Genomic DNA, 18,154 nt, shown 5'->3' on the forward strand with positions numbered 1-18,154 from the left:
TGAAATATTAATGCTAAAAAAATCATTGTACCTGAAGTTTGGCAAGAGAAACACAACTTTATTTCCATTATTGACATCTGTTAGACAAACAAGTCACTTAATTTAGCTAAACATTACTTTGATTGCATTCATAGTTAAGTTCATTTGCATAGAATGTTTATTTTGCCAGCTATTGTAAGTAAGTGAACTTGAGCTTAATTATTAAGCAAAATAATGTGGTAGTGGTAATTTGGGAATAGGAAAATAAATGGTGATTGCAACTTAAAATTTCAATTTTCTCATTGTCTTGTTTCTGATTGACCTCTATGATTCCTCTCACCCTCCTTCCTTTATTTCCTGTTTGTATCCTTTCTGAATTCCATCTTGTCACTTTTGATACAAAAATAGAAGCTAACTCAAAGTAATGTTCAGAGCATTAATGAAATACCTTTTTTGTGAAATCATCTGACATTGCCTGCAACACAGTGGAAGCCATTTTTCCACCCTGTCTGTCAACTCTAATTCTTGGTATGCTTGGAGGTATACTTGTGGCTGGGATCAAAAGTAAAGGAGGAAGAAAATGTGTCTAGGGCCTTCTTTTCCTTATTTGTTCTTTAGCATTACCATTATCATACAATTTTTTTTTTCCTGTTATTCCCCTTACCCTCAGTGGAAATGTTAAGAACATTATTTTTTAAATCTTTGTTCTGTGATGAAAAAAACATAATTTTCTTTGTTATACAACAAATTCCCTTTAAAATGCATTCCTTCATGTTGTAGCAATTCATCTCTGATGGCCAGATAACTCTAAGAGGAGATGCAACTAATATACTGAAAGTATTTAGAAAAGGAGAGAAAGTATTAAATTGGTGGTGGGGAAAAAAATAGGGGGGGGGGCTAGGAAAATAGTATAAAAAGGTATTAGTGGACATTCCAAACAGTCCAAAAGGCAAAATGAAGAAAGAGTTAAGATCACACATAGGAAAATATTCTATCAGGCATTGTTATAGGCTTAATTGTATCTTCCCAAAAATCCATATATTGTTGTTCTAATCCCTAGCACCTGAGAATGTGACCGGATAGGGTCTTTGTGGAGGTAAAGTGAAAATGGCATCATTAAGATGGGTCCTAATTCTATATGACTTGTGTTCTTATAAGAAGAGGAAGTTTTGAAACAGGCATGTACAGAGGGAAGACAATATGAAGAACCAGAGAGAAGATGGCTATGTGCTCATCAAGAAGAATCCTAGAACAGATCCTTCCTTCCCAGCCCTTAGGAAGACACAACCCTGTAAACACCTTGATCTTAAACTGTTAGCCCTTAGAACCGTGAGAAAGTAAATCTCTGTTGTTGAAACTGCCTAGTCAGTGGCATTTTGTTTCAACATAGCCAACTGATATAAGCACATGATGAAATGACTTGGGTTCATATATGGGTGACCATTTTTTATTCAGTTTTTACATCTTTATTTAAAAGTATACTGGGCGCCTGGGTGGCTCAGTGGGTTAAGCCGCTGCCTTTGGCTCAGGTCATGATCTCAGGGTCCTGGGATCGAGTCCCGCATCGGGCTCTCTGCTCAGAAAGAAGCCTGCTTCCCTCTCTCTCTCTCTCTCTCTGCCTGCCTCTCTATCTACTTGTGATCTCTCTCTGTCAAATAAATAAATAAAATCTTTAAAAAAAATAAAAAATAAAAAATAAAAGTATACTAAAAAAACTTGGGGGTGCCTGGGTGACATAGTCAGTTAAGCATCTGACTCTTGGTTTTGGCTCAGGTTGTGATCTCAGGGTCCTGGGAACAAGCCCTGCCTTGGGCTCCACATCCAGCATGAAATTTGCTTAGGATTCTCTCTCTCCCTTTGCCCCTCTCCCTGCTGCACTCTCTCCCTCTCCCTAAAATAAATACGTGAATCTAAAAAAAAAAAAAAGGAAAAAGAAAAGTCAATGAATAATTATTATTCCAAACCCAATCTAAGTGACCACATTTTGTAATTGCTTACTATGCAATAGTAAATGAAGGCAGTGGTGAGGGAGGGCTTGCTCTAAGATTGTTATAAATATAAATATCATATAACCATAAAAAAGATATTACACAAATATGAAACAAAGCTCTTGAGAGTGGTATTGGTAATTAAAATTTTAAATTCTGGAAGAAACCTAATTATATTGAACCTAATTCATTGAAAACTCAATTTTGTTTTTAAAAATAGTACTGCAGGTAACCACAAGTAAGAATTTGTGATTTGTAGAAATGCAAGTGTGAGGAGTACCTGGTTGGCTCAGTGGGTTAAGCCTTCTGCCTTCAGCTTGGGTCACGATATCCGGGTCCTGGGATCCAGTCCCACATCAGGCTCTCTGCTTGGCAGGGAGCCTGCTTCCTCCTCTCTCTCTCTCTTCTTGCCTCTATGCCTACTTGTGATCTCTCTCTGTCAAATAAATACAATCTTTTAAAAAAAAAAAGAAATGCAAGTGTGAATCACATGTGAATCTAGTGGATACGTGTGAGATGCTGGATTGAAGAAGAAACAGCAACTGACAAGTATCTGCATATAACTATAGTTATGATGCTGTTTACACACCCTCATTAAGAGAATTTGTATTTATGTTTATTTAAGTAGATGACATCAAGATATTTAAAAATATATGGATTGAATGTCTTTTAACGACTTTCTTTGACTACATTACATTGCTTAGCACAATGAATGGATTAATTATCTCAAAAATGATTGAATTAAAGTATATTGAATTACTATAAAGAGTTTACTCTATTGAATTATAGGAATAGGAGGTTTTTTGAACACAGCTTATAGAGAAGCTGAAATTCTGAGCCCGGTAGTCTGGAGTTTATTCTTGTGGTCAATAATGTAGTTGAACTTGTATAACTAAAAGAAGGGCACAGTCTCAGCTGAAGCAGAAAATCTGTTGTAATTGGCCAAAAAATGAAACTGTAAGCCAAATGACAAAGAGGATATTGAATAGCATAGCCTAGAAGGAGAAGTTAGGATCATTATTCTGATGGGAACATAAGTGAAGTAGTTTGGAAAATGCCCTGAGTATATGACATGTTTATGGGGGTGGATGTGAACAGATTGTAACAGAAAACCTGTAATGTCTGGCCTGGGAGATGGGAAAAAAAGGGGGAGAGAGTTCAGGGAGGCCAAAGAAGAATAAGGGCAGTCCCGTCTTGTGCCTAGAGCCGGTTCTCAATCTACTGAAGACTGACGGGCAAGTAAAACACGCGTTTCTCACTTTAACACAAACTTAAAATATTTTCAACTTCTGTGATTTCAATGTTAACAAATTCAGTTCTAAAGAAAGAAGCTCCAGTAAAAGTTTTATTGAAACACAAGTACGAATCGCATGCTCTGTGAATCTAGTGGGTACATGTGAGATGTTGGATTGAAAAGGAAACAGCAACTGAGAAGCATCTGCATGTTACTATAGTTATGATGCTGTTTTATGCACTCTCATTAAGAGAATTTGTATTTATCCACTTTTTTCCCATGTCCCTTAGATGTAGCAAGTGGTACAGAGGAAGGATACTGCAAATTGTTATTTAGCATTTTCAATTCCGTCACTTCATATATGTGGATCACTGGTAGGACAATCATTGACATTATCTCTTATGACTGTCATTAATAGAAATTGTTTAAAATGATAAAAGCTAAGCTATAAATTCCAAGTTTCCCTTTTTAAAACTGCAAAGTGGAGCCTGACGATTCACAAACCTGTACCCCTGGGGCTAATAATACATTATATATTAATAAAAAATAAAAAATTTTCAAAAACTGCAAAGTGGACATTTAATGTTTAAGTGATTACTAACAATCTCTCAAGTGTGTCATGGAGAGATAAAACAATATCTTAATATGGCTCATAAAATCCAAAATAAAATTATATTGATAAATATTACCTAATGACAATAAAAACAATAATACTTTGAAGTATTACATGTTTCCATCACACTTTACAATATTCTATAACGTATTTTTTTTTCAAGATTTATCTACTTATTTGAGAGAGAGAGAGAGAGAGGGAGAGAGCAGGGAGAGGGGCGAGGGAAAGAGAGGGAGAGAATCTCCAAGCAGACTCTTCACTGAGTGCAGAAGCTAATGCAGGGCTTGATCCCATGACCTTGAGATCATGGCCTAAGGCAAATGCTTAACCAACTGCACCACCCAGGTGCCCCATAATGTATTTTTTTAATTTTTTATTTATTTCTTATTTTTTTATGAACATATAATGTATTTTTATCCCTAGGGGTACAGGTCTGTGAATCGCCAGGTTTACACACTTCACAGCACTTTCCATAGCACATACCCTCCCCAATGTCCATAACCCCCCTCCTCCTCTCCGAACCCCCACACCCCCCAGCAACCCTCAGTTTGTTTTGTGAGATTAAGAGTCACTTATGGTTTATCTCCCATAATGTATTTTCATATTAATTATCTCACCTAATTCTCACAGCAAGATAGTGATATAGTCTTTCCTGCCATTTTACTTGTAAGAAAACAGAAGCTCAGGGCTATGTACAAGGTAACACAGCTACTAAGTGGCAACACAGAAATTGATGTCCTTATCTACACACTCCAGTACTTCCTTACAGCAACAATATAACCTGACTCATATGCATATGTATGCAATTTTTAAAAATTTCAGATTTTAAGATTATAACATTTTCATTTCAGTTTTCCTTTGTGATTCATCTTTCTTTAAACTAACAAAAAGACAGATACTCATGTTCAAAATGATAAGTTTCCAGAAAACTACAATTAAGCCGAGATTGAATCATAGGTAAATATAAAATCTAAACAGACCAATAATGAGTAAGGGGACTGAAATAATGACCAAATACTTTCCAACAAAGAAAAGCCAAAGACCAAATGGATTTACTGGGGAATTCTTGCAAACATTTGAAAAATTCAATCTGATCTTTCTAGAACGCCCAACTCATTTTACAAAGCCAGTATTTCTCTCATATCAAAAGCAGATGAAGATGCTACAAGAAAACTGTGGTCTAAGATCCATGATGAAAATTCTTGACAAAATATTAGCAAACCAAATTATGTAACACACTAAAATGGTCACACACCATGAACAAGAGATGTATCTCTGTGATATAGCATACACAACTCAATAAATGTGGTAACACCACATTAATATAATGAAGGAAAAAAAGCATGTGATATTTCAATAAATTCAGAAAAATAGATTTGACAAAATTCAACATCCTTCCATGATAAAAACTCTCAACAATATTTTGTACATCTGTGGTATCAGTTGTAATATCTCCTCTTTTTTTGTCTCTGCTTTCATTTCTGACTTTATTGAGATACAGCTGAAGTAGTTTTAAGCCAGATGCTTATAGCTGTTAATGTCTACATTAAGAAAAAAGGAAGATCTCTAACAGACAACCAACTTTATAACTCAAGGAAACACAAAAAAGAAGAACAAACTAAGCCCAAGTGTATCAGAATAAGGTAAAAACAAAACTCAGAGCAGGTATAAATAAAATAGAGACTAGAAAAAAAAATAGAAAAGATCAATGAATCTATGAGCAGATTAAAAAATAGTAAAGTTAAGCCTTTTGTAAAGGAAAAAGGTTCTTGGCCTATTAATAGTATTATGAAAATATTTGATTTTGATAGCTTTTCATTCCCTTTCTCTTTTCTGTTTCCATATCTGCATATACCATATAAATTATAACAGACAATTTTGTGCTGCATTATCACAAGTAGGTTACCAAACCTGGCAAAAATAATGATAGTTATTAACAAAATGGAAGACAGAAGTCTGAAAGAAACCAACCAGATACTCAAACATAAATCCATATAAGAAAAAACTAATGAGGGCACCTGGATAGCTCAGTTAAGCAACTACCTTCAGCTCAGGTCATGATTTTGGGGTTCCAGGGTCGAGTCCTGCATCAGGATCCCTGCTCGGCTGGGAGCCTGCTTCTTCCTCTTCCACTCTCCCTGCTTATGCTCTCTGTCAAATAAATAAATGAAGTCTTAAAAAAATGAAAGAAAAGAAAAAAAAAACTAATGAGAAAAGATATATTTCTGCCTCATTTTGTCTAGAAATGCTTCTTCTCATTTGGGTCTTGGCCATGAATTGTCATGGCTGAATTACACATAATATTATTAATCAACTGCTTGTAGGGACCTTGGATATTCAAGGTGAGTGTGTTTGAAGCTTAATAGTTATCTGATAGATGTAGGTAGGAATTAGCTTCTTCAGATATTTTAAGGAAATAGTGAAGATAATTTTGATAGATCGTCCAGAAATTTTAAGTGTCTATTTTCAGTTCTCCTGGATAATATTTATTTGATTACATAGAACCATGGTGAACATATATAGACATATTTTCACTAAAATAATTTTCTTTGGATTTTTAAAAAAATTTTATTTATTTATGAATTTGAGAGAGCGACAGAGAGCAAGAACAGGCAAGAGAGGGAGAAGTAGGCTCCCCACAAGCAGGGAGCCTGACATGGGGCTTGATCCCAGGACCCTAGGATCATGACCTGAGCTGAAGACAGGTCCTTAAGTAAGTGACCCACCAGGCATCCCTTCTTTGGATTTTTTTTTTCCATTTTATTTATTTTTTCAGCGTAACAGTATTCATTCTTTTTGCACAACACCCAGTGCTCCATGCAAAACGTGCCCTCCCCATTACCCACCACCTGTTCCCCCAACCTCCCACCCCTGACCCTTCAAAACCCTCAGGTTGTTTTTCAGAGTCCATAGTCTCTTATGGTTCGCCTCCCCTTCCAAATTTTTTTTTTTTAATAAACATATAATGTATTTTTATCCCCAGGGGTACAGGTCTGTGAATCGCCAGGTTTACACACTTCACAGCACTCACGATAGCACTTACCCTCCCCAATGTCCATAGCCCCCTCCCCCTCTCCCAATCCCACCTCCCCCCAGCAACCCCCAGTTTGTTTTGTGAGATTAAGAGTCATTTATGGTTTGTCTCCCTCCCAATCCCATCTTGTTTCATTTATTCTTCTCCTATCCCCCTACCGCCCCATGTTGCTTCTCCATGTCCTCATATCAGGGAGATCATATGATAGTTGTCCTTCTCCGATTGACTTATTTCACTAAGCATGATAAGCTCTAGTTCCATCCACGTCGTCGCAAATGGCATGATTTCATTTCTTTTGATGGCTGCATAGTATTCCATTGTGTATATATACCACATCTTCTTTATCCATTCATCTGTTGATGGACATCTAGGTTCTTTCCATAGTTTGGCTATTGTAGACATTGCTGCTATAAACATTTGGGTGCATGTGCCCCTTTGGATCACTAATTCACGTTTGAATCTTTAGGGTAAATACCCAGTAGTGCAATTGCTGGGTCATAGGGTAGTTCTATTTTCAACATTTTGAGGAACCTCCATGCTGTTTTCCAGAGTGGTTGCACCAGCTTGCATTCCCACCAACAGTGGAGGAGGGTTGCCCTTTCTCCGCATCCTCGCCAGCATCTGTCATTTCCTGACTTGTTAATTTTAGCCATTCTGACAGGTGTGAGGTGATATCTCATTGTGGTTTTGAATTGTATTTCCCTGATGCCGAGTGATGTGGAGCACTTTTTCATGTGTCTGTTGGCCATCTGGATGTCTTCTTTGCCGAAATGTCTGTTCATGTCCTCTGCCCATTTCTTGATTGGATTGTTTGTTCTTTGGGTGTTGAGTTTGCTAAGTTCCTTATAGATTTTGGATACTGGCCCTTTATCTGATATGTCGTTTGCAAATATCTTCTCCCATTCTGTCAGTTGTCTTTGGGTTTTGTTAACTGTTTCCTTTGCTGTGCAAAAGCTTTTGATCTTGATGAAATCCCAATAGTTCATTTTTGCCCTTGCTTCCCTTGCCTTTGCCATTGTTCCTAGGAAGATGTTGCTACGGCTGAGGTCGAAGAGGTTGCTGCCTGCATTCTCCTCAAGGATTTGGATGGATTCCTTTCTCACATTGAGGTCCTTCATCCATTTGGAGTCTATTTTCGTGTGTGGTGTAAGGAAGTGGTCCAATTTCATTTTTCTGCATGTGGCTGTCCAATTTTCCCAGCACCATTTATTGAAGAGGCTGTCTTTTTTCCATTGGACATTCTTTCCTGCTTTGTCGAAGATGAGTTGACCATAGAGTTGAGGGTCTATTTCTGGGCTCTGTATTCTGTTCCACTGATCTATGTGTCTGTTTTTGTGCCAGTACCATGCTGTCTTGATGATGACAGCTTTGTAATAGAGCTTGAAGTCCGGAATTGTGATGCCACCAACTTTGGCTTTCTTTTTCAATATTCCTTTGGCTATTCGAGGTCTTTTCTGGTTCCATATAAATTTTAGGATTATTTGTTCCATTTCTTTGAAAAAAATGGATGGTATTTTGATAGGGATTGCATTAAATGTGTAGATTGCTTTAGGTAGCATGGACATTTTCACAATATTTATTCTTCCAATCCAGGAGCATGGAACATTTTTCCATTTTTTTGTGTCTTCCTCAATTTCTTTCATGAGTACTTTATAATTTTCTGTGTATAGATTCTTAGTCTCTTTGGTTAGGTTTATTCCTAGGTATCTTATAGTTTTGGGTACAATTGTAAATGGGATTGACTCCTTAATTTCTCTTTCTTCAGTCTTGTTGTTGGTGTACAGAAATGCAACTGATTTCTGTGCATTGATTTTATATCCTGACACTTTACTGAATTCCTGTACAAGTTCTAGCAGTTTTGGAGTGGAGTCTTTTGGGTTTTCCACATATAGTATCATATCATCTGCGAAGAGTGATAGTTTGACTTCTTCTTTACCAATTTGGATGCCTTTAATTTCTTTTTGTTGTCTGATTGCTGAGGCTAGGACTTCCAGTACTATGTTGAATAGCAGTGGTGATCATGGACATCCCTGCCGTGTTCCTGACCTTAGCGGAAAAGCTTTCAGTTTTTCTCCATTGAGAATGATATTTGCAGTGGGTTTTTCATAGATGGCTTTGATAATATTGAGGTATGTGCCATCTATCCCCACACTTTGAAGAGTTTTGATCAGGAAGGGATGCTGTACTTTGTCAAATGCTTTTTCAGCATCTATTGAGAGTATCATATGGTTCTTGTTCTTTCTTTTATTAATGTGTTCTATCACATTGATTGATTTGCGGATGTTGAACCAACCCTGCAGCCCTGGAAAAATCCCACTTGATCGTGGTGAATAATCCTTTTAATGTACTGTTGAATCCTATTGGCTAGTATTTTGGCGAGAATTTTTGCGTCTGTGTTCATCAAGGATATTGGTCTGTAGTTCTCTTTTTTGGTGGGATCCTTGTCTGGTTTTGGGATCAAGGTGATGCTGGCCTCATAAAATGAGTTTGGAAGTTTTCCTTCCATTTCTATTTTTTGGAACAGTTTCAGGAGAATAGGAATTAGTTCTTCTTTAAATGTTTGGTAGAATTCCCCTGGGAAGCCGTCTGGCCCTGGGCTTTTGTTTGTTTGGAGATTTTTGATGACTGTTTCAATCTCCTTACTGGTTATGGGCCTGTTCAGGTTTTCTATCTCTTCCTGGTTCAGTTGTGATAGTTTATATGTCTCTAGGAATGCATCCATTTCTTCCAGATTGTCCAATTTGTTGGTGTAGAGTTGCTCATAGTATGTTCTTATAATTGTCTGTATTTCTTTGGTGTTAGTTGTGATCTCTCCTCTTTCATTCATGATTTTATTGATTTGGGTCCTTTCTCTTTTCTTTTTGATGAGTCTGGCCAGGGGTTTATCAATCTTATTGATTCTTTCAAAGAACCAGCTCCTACTTTCATTGATTTTTTCTATTGTTTTTTTGGTTTCTATTTCATTGATTTCTGCTCTGATCTTTATGATTTCTCTTCTCCTGCTGGGTTTAGGGTTTCTTTCTTGTTCTTTCTCCAGCTCCTTTACGTGTAGGGTTAGGTTGTGTACTTGAGACCTTTCTTGTTTCTTGAGAAAGGCTTGTACCGCTATATATTTTCCTCTCAGGACTGCCTTTGCTGTGTCCCACAGATTTTGAACTGTTGTGTTTTCATTATCATTTGTTTCCATGAATTTTTTCAATTCTTCTTTAATTTCCTGGTTAACCCATTCATTCTTTAGAAGGATGCTGTTTAGTCTTCATGTATTTGGGTTCTTTCCAGCTTTCCTCTTGTGATTGAGTTCTAGCTTCAGAGCATTGTGGTCTGAAAATATGCAGGGAATAATCCTAATCTTTTGATACCGGTTGAGACCTGATTTGTGACCCAGGATGTGATCTATTCTGGAGAAGGTTCCATGTGCACTAGAGAAGAATGTGTATTCTGTTGCTTTGGGATGAAATGTTCTGAATATATCTGTGATGTCCATCTGGTCCAGTGTGTCAATTAAGGCCTTTATTTCCTTGTTGATCTTTGGCTTGGATGATCTGTCCATTTCAGTGAGGGGAGTGTTAAAGTCCCCTACTATTATTGTATTATTATTGATGTGTTTCTTGGATTTTGTTATTAATTGGTTGATATAGTTGGCTGCTCCCACGTTAGGGGCATAGATATTTAAAATGGTTAGATCTTCTTGTTGGACAGACCCTTTGAGGAGGATATAGTGTCCTTCCTCATCTCTTATTATAGTCTTTGGCTTGAAATCTAATTGATCTGATCTAAGGATTGCCACCCCAGCTTTCTTCCCTTGCCCATTAGCATGGTATACTGTTTTCAACCCCCTCACTTTAAATCTGGAGGTGTCTTCGTGTCTAAAATGAGTTTCTTGTAGGCAACATACTGATGGGTTTTGTTTTTTTATCCATTCTGATACCCTGTGTCTTTTGATTGGGGCATTTAGCCCATTAACATTTAGGGTAACTATTGAGAGATATGAATTTAGTGCCATTATTAGCCTGTAAGGTGACTGTTACTGTATATTGTCTCTGTACCTTTCTGATCTACTACTTTTAGGCTCTCTCTTTGCTTAGAGGACCCCTTTCAATATTTCCTGTAGAGCTGGTTTGGTGTTTGCAAATTCTTTCAGTTTTTGTTTGTCCTGGAAGCTTTTGATAGAGTATTCTTGGCTGCATGTTTTTCTCGTTGAGTGCTCTGAATATATCATGCCAGCTCTTTCTGGCCTGCCAGGTCTCTGTGGATAAGTCTGCCGCCAATCTAATATTTTTACCATTGTATGTCACAGACTTCTTTTCCTGGGCTGCTTTCAGGATTTTCTCTTTGTCACTAAGACTTGTAAATTTTACTATTAGGTGACGGGGTGTGGACCTATTCTTGTTGATTTTGAGGGGGGTTCTCTGCATCTCCTGGATTTTGATGCTTGTTCCCTTTGCCATATTAGGGAAATTCTCTCCAATGATTCTCTCCAATAGACCTTCTGCTCCCCTCTGTGTTTCTTCTTCTTCTGGAATCCCAATTATTCTAATGTTGTTTCGTCTTATGGTGTCACTTATCTCTCGAATTCTCCCCTCATGGTCCAGTAGCTGTTTGTCCCTCTTTTGCTCAGCTTCCTTATTCTCTGTCATTTGGTCTTCGATATCACTAATTCTTTCTTCTGCCTCATTGATCCTAGCAGTGAGAGCCTCCATTTTTGATTGCACCTCATTAATAGCTTTTTTGATTTCAACTTGGTTAGATTTTAGTTCTTTAATTTCTCCAGAAAGGGCTTTAATATCTCCAGAGAGGGTTTCTCTAATATCTTCCATGCCTTTTTTGAGCCCGGCTAGAATGTTCAGAATCGTCATTCTGAACTCTTGATCTGACATATTACCAATGTCTGTGTTGATTAGGTCCCTAGCCTTTGGTACTGTCTCTTGTTCTTTTGTTTGTGGTGATTTTTTCCGCCTTGTCATTTTGTCCAGATAAGAGGATATGAAGGAGCAAATAAACTACTAAAAGGGTGGCAAAGACCCCAGAAAAATGCGCTGTAACCAAATCAGAAGAGACCCCTAATTGTGGGGGGGAGAAAGGGGATAAAAACAGGTTCTGAAAAAAAAAAAAGAAAAAAAAAAAGGAAAAAAAAAGAAAAAAATTTAAAAAAGAAAGAAAAAAATATAAAAAAGAAAGAAAAAATTTATATATTTAGGTGAACTAGTCAAAAAACGTTAAAAAAGAAAAGGGTAAAAGTTTTAAAAAATTTAGCAAAAGAAGAAAAAAGAAAAAAGAAAAAAAATTGAAAAAAGAAAAAAAAAATTGAAATAGCCGCAAGACTAAAGAATCATGGGGAAAAAGCCTTGAGTTCCGTGCTTTGCTTTCTCCTCCTGTGGAATTGCTCTGCTGTCTTAGGAATTGAACCTGCTTTCTCCTTGATAGATGAACTTCGTCCTGGCTGGATATTTTGTTGCTCTTCTGGGGGAGGGGCCTGTTGTAGTGACTCTCAAGTGTCTTTGCCCGAGGCGGGATTGCACCGCCCTTACCGGCTGCCGGACTAAGTAATCGGCTCGGGTTCACTTTTGGGAGCTTCTGTTCCCTGAACGCTTTCCGTAGAGTTCCGGAGGACGGGAATGAAAATGGCAGCCTCCTAGTCTCCGGCCCGGAGGAGCCGAGAGCCTGGGGCCCCACTCCTCAGTGCGCCCCCAGAGGACAGCACCCAATCACTCCCGTATCCCCAGCCTCTAGCCGCGCTCCGAGCTCACCCAGCCCACGACCAGTTCAAGGTAACCCCGAGTTGAGAGTTTAGTCCTCGGCTCTGTCTCTGCAGCCGGCTTCTCCGTTCTAATACCTGCGAGCTCTCCGACACTCTGACACCCCCGATCCTTCTGTGACCCTGCGGGGCCTGCCCTTCTTTGGATTTTTTATTGCACTTACTTATCACTTTCAATTAGAGTCTAGCTGACAAGAACTGTTTTATGTTTGTGCAGCAGCCATAATTTGAATCTCACTCATAAATGTTTTTAGACATGTTTCCTCATGTAGCCATATAAAATATAACAACCACAACAACAAAAACTGAGCAGACCCATCTTGGCCATAAATTAAAACCAAATCAATAGCTTTCTTCTTTGTGATTTATTTATAAGTAATTATGCAAAAATTTTATTGTTTTAGTGATATCTTTCACATTTAGGGATGATTATGCATCTATAGGGATTCTTATCCTACTTTATTACCAGATGTTCAACCTAAGGCAGAGTCTAGCTTACCAAGTAAGTTCAGCCATTTCTAAATTTCTTAATGTGTTGCAATGTACCTCTCATTAGAAGGTTAAAAGCATTATACTCAAGATGTTCATATTGTTGTGAAATTATTGTAATTATTTTTATATGTTTATTATTATTTATTGGGCACTTTTAATTTCAGGTGTCAGCTTGACTGTTCCAAGAGATGCCCAGAAAGCTAGTTAAACATTTTTTCTGGGTGTGTCTGTCAGGATGTTTCCAGAGACATTAGCATTGGAATCGGTTGACTGAGTAAACTGATGACTTCTTGTTATCAGACAAGAAGTCTGATGTGGTTGAGCATCACTGAATCTATTGAGGGCCTGAATAAAACAAAAAGTCACAGGAAAATTGAATTTGCACTCTGACTGAATGCTAGAACTAGGACATCAGTCTCCTTATGCCCTAGTGCTCCTGGTTCTCAGCCCTTGAAAGTTCTATCAACTTTCTATCCCTCACACCTCCAAACTGTACCACTGGCTTTTTTGGGTCTCCAGCTTGCAGACAGAAGATCATGAGACTGATACGTAGTATAAACACAATGTTAGATACAACATGGTACAATATAGCCAGACACTATTCCTGCCTTCACAGAACTTTCAATCTAGTAGAGAGTAAGACATCATCTGAATACTCACAAAACAAAGTATAATTACAAATTTAGATAACTTCAGTGATACAAAAGTCCAAGAATTAAGTAAGATTGAGGAAAGATAGGAGAGGTCTAATAGGGAAGACATGTTTGCCTAGTGACGTTTAAACTGAAGCATAAAGGAAGCAGTTGTATTACTTAAGAGCAATAAATAGGTTATTTCCAATAGAGAGATTAGTACCTGCAAAGACCCAGATATTGAAGAGGCCTTTTCTTATTGGAGAAACTAGAAGGCCACTATGGACTAGTGTGTCCTGAGTGAAGCAGAAAGCACTACATGAATGTCCTTGTATAACCTGTGAAGGAATTTTAGTTTTGAATTAAGCAACAGGCTAACATGATGATTTTTAGGCAGGCAACACATGTTTTCATTGCCAGTTTTGAGCAGACTAAGAGGGAGTCCATTGGTATCAGTTGGGAGGCAATACTCTAGAAAAGATAAGATGGTTGCATGAACTAGAGTAGTAATGTGTGGAAATGAAGATACATAGGTAGATCTGAGACATGTTTGGTGATCCATCCAATGACATCCTGCTTGTGGAGAGAGAATGAAGAAAAGAGATACATTAAGGGTCATTCCTGAATTTTTTGATATGGGCAGCCAAGGAGATATAATTTATTGAGAAGAAAAATATGAACAGGACTATATACACTAATCATTGCCAACTTTCACATACCTCTCATAATCAAAGACAAACCACATATATAAGAACTTACATAGATCAAACCCTAAAATTTGATGATAGAAGATGCACCTTCTAAATGAATTTGGGCTATGAATAGAAATTGAGTACCTTTTAGAGCACACATAAACACTAATGAACTGCCAGGAATAAAATTAACCAAAGCATCATTCTCTGCACCTAAAGCATAATACTAAAAACTAATATAAAATTTAGAAGGTCCTTATGGGTTAAAAATAATTCTAAAATAAAACCCCACTGTTAACTAACTGTTGAGTCAATAATCGATACAAAATTAAATTTCAGAATTTCTTGAAAATAGTGATAATGAAAACAAAATATATTAGAATCATGGGATAAAGCTAGAGCACAGTCAGAGGAAAATGTATAGCATTAAAATACCTATGTTAGTGGAAATGAAATTAAATGAGGTAAATTCCAAAACCTCATTAAAACAACTGAAAATTTAAACTAAAAAAATGATATAATAAATATAAAATCAGAAGTACATCAAATAAATTGATAAATGTTCAATATTAGTGAACAGAGCTCAGCAGCAAGTTAAAAATTATACATCATGACCAAGTAAATTTAATTGCAGAGCATAAGGGTATTGAGATATAAATATATCAATTAATAAATTCTTTCATATTAATAGACCCAAAAGAAAAAAATATATGATCATCTCTGTATATTAAGAAAATATGTTAGCAAAATTCAGAACTCATTAGACAATCAGTAAGATGGGAGTTTATGGATAATTGTTTAACAAGAAAACTGCATATACTTCAGGCAGCATCTTAAATGAGAAATTAAGGATTTCCCATTAAAATCAGGAAGAAGAAAGAATGCCCACTATTTCCACAATTTTTTATCATTGTGTTGGAAGAATCTGCCAAGGTCCTTGAAACAGATCATCAGTTAGAGGTGTAACAATCTGAAAAGAAGATTTTTTTTTTTAAAGCTCCTTTCCTAAAAGGTCAAGTAGCTATAGAAGACCATAAAATTAGTATACAAAATCAGTAGCCTTGTATACACGTATACATATACACATATACAAATAATAATCAGAAGATATAATGGAAGAGAAAGCTCAATTTATGATAGAAATAAAAATAAAACACATATAGCTTAACAAGAAATATTCAGAACATACTTGAAAAAAATACATAAAACATTCCTGAAGTACTCAGAAAAAAGAATTCATCAAATGAAAAGACCTATCACATCCACAAACAAAAAATATTATAAAGATGTCAGTTTTCATTGTTTTATTATATTTGAATCAGTCTCAGTAAATAACACATTATTGTAAGCTAGTCATTCATTTAGAATAAGCAACAGGCAAGATTTACCATGAAACTGCTGGTAAAAAGAAGAGCTATTAATGGGGAGCAGGATGTTAACATATAAAAACCTTCCCATAGGGGCCTCTGGATGGCTCAGTGGATTAAGCCTCTGCCTTCGGCTCAGGTCATGGTCTCAGGGTCCTAGGATTGAACCCCACATCAGACTCTCTGCTCAGTGCTCCCCCCCACCCATCTACCTGATCTCTCTGTCAAATAAATAAATAAAATCTTAAAAAAAACAAAACTTCCCATAACTAAAGTAGATTTACTGTTACTACATGAACAGAAAGACAAAGCAATGGAATTGAGAAATAATTTCATGAGCAAACCAAATTGAATATGGATATTTAGTATAAAATAAACGTGCCACATGAAGTCAGCAGGAAAAAAGACAAACAAGTTAACAAACAGGTTTAGGATAATGAGAGAGCCTAGGAAGGAGGCTAAAATCGAATTCATTTTTGTAAACCATACATGAAAATGAGAAAGAAAGGAAATATATCTCAGCTGGATGAATACAAAAACTAGATTTCCTATTATGTCACGGTATATGCCATTTTATATTTGAATTATATATATTCTTAAACATATGCTTGCATATACACTATTCAAATCTTTATTTAATCAGGTTAGATCTGAGGTCTAAGTTGGTCTCTTTGCTGTGTAGTTAAGGTATCCTAAGGACTGCTGGGAGGTGAGAGAAATGTCAGAGTAAACATGATTCTGAATTTCATTAAAGGTTTTATTGGAGGCTGTTGCTACTAACATTTATAATTAACATATTTAAACCATTACTTTTAAACTCAAATGAATATCTATGCTACATAAGAGAACGCAAATTCTCTTGCTTTTCATGATTAAACTTGAGAGTTCAAAAGAAGTCTGTACATGAGATGGGTAACTTCAGGCTGTGCCCCCAGACTCACGGGAGGGTACATCTCCACTACTGTCTGCTATTAGCCGTAGTTCAAGGGGAAAAATTGGAAAGCAATGCCTTCAGTTCTTATTTCCTTTCCTTCGTCTTCTTCCTTCCTCATTTCCATTTCAAAGCAGACCCTTTTAGTTTTTCTATCCCTGGCCTTAGGAGCAGGTATCTGTACCTCAATGGATGAATTACTGAAATGCTGAGACTTTTAACCAAAAGGGTTGGTGAGAGCAGGAGTGAGCAGAATGTAACCAGTGGAAGAGTTGATACTCCAGCAGAAAAAAAAAAAAAAAGAGAAAAATGAAGATCCTGAAATATTAGATTGTGATTTATATTTATAAAGGGTTTAACTCTTGTCAGAACAGTACCAATCCCTTGTTAATTAAATGTAAGCTTCTCTATCAACTGTGCCTTAAAAGTTTTCCGTGGCCAGCTATTTTTCCCTTGTCCCCTCAGTGCATTTTTTTCAAAAAGTACTACAACCCCTAGGAAGGAGAAAGTTTATCTTCCCTCCTTTCACCCATCCCGCAGTCCCATCAGCACTTAAGGATGATGGCGATTTCTCCAGACCACAGGAGTAGCAGACATCGGGTCTTTCGGGTTCATGGTGTTTTCATTTAGAACATAACAAAGGGAATAGTCCCATAAAGAAAGAACTTAATAAGTAAATACGTACCCAAATCAGACAAAGTATTCAGTAAACCTGGTAGATAAGAGTAAATTCAGTTAAGTGAGACTGCTGGAGGGAAATTTACATACAGGTAAGAACAGGTCCCCTTGATTATACCATTTCTGTATCTGCACATTCTTGCAAATCCCTTCTCAATCCAATTTTCCTCCTTGATTGGAAGTAGTGAGGGAACACTGGCTCTCTGTTCATTGTGCTAATTATAGAAGGAAATATTAAGACCGCTGTAGAGCTCTGGAGAACAGTCAGGGCAGCTGGAGCTTGTTAAGAGAAGTGGGGAGTGGAGGGTTATGGGTTGTGGTCAAAACATGGTGAGAGAGATGCAGCTGCATCAAGCGGATGCGAAGAAAATGGAACTTACAAAATTGGTAGAAAATGTATGTTTCCTAATCCCTTTTTAAAAATATTTTTTATGGGGCACCTGGGTGGCTCAGTGGGTTAAAGCCTCTGCCTTCGGCTCAGGTCATGATCTCAGGGTCCTGGGATGGAGCCCCACATCGGGCTCTCTGCTCAACAGGGAGCCTGCTTCCCCCCTTCTATCTCTGCTTGCCTCTCTGCCTACTTGTGATCTCTGTCTGTCAAATAAATAAAATCTTTTAAAAAATATTTTTTTATGTGATCTTGAGCAGAGGAACATATACCAAGCTCTTTCAACTGTGTAATTTTCATTTAAGTAAAGACAATACAGTTGACTCATAAGAGTATGATCTTACTGAGCATACCTTGAATCTGAATGAGAA

The sequence above is a fragment of the Meles meles genome, chromosome 8, assembly GCF_922984935.1.
Source record: "Meles meles chromosome 8, mMelMel3.1 paternal haplotype, whole genome shotgun sequence".
NCBI lineage: Eukaryota > Metazoa > Chordata > Mammalia > Carnivora > Mustelidae > Meles > Meles meles.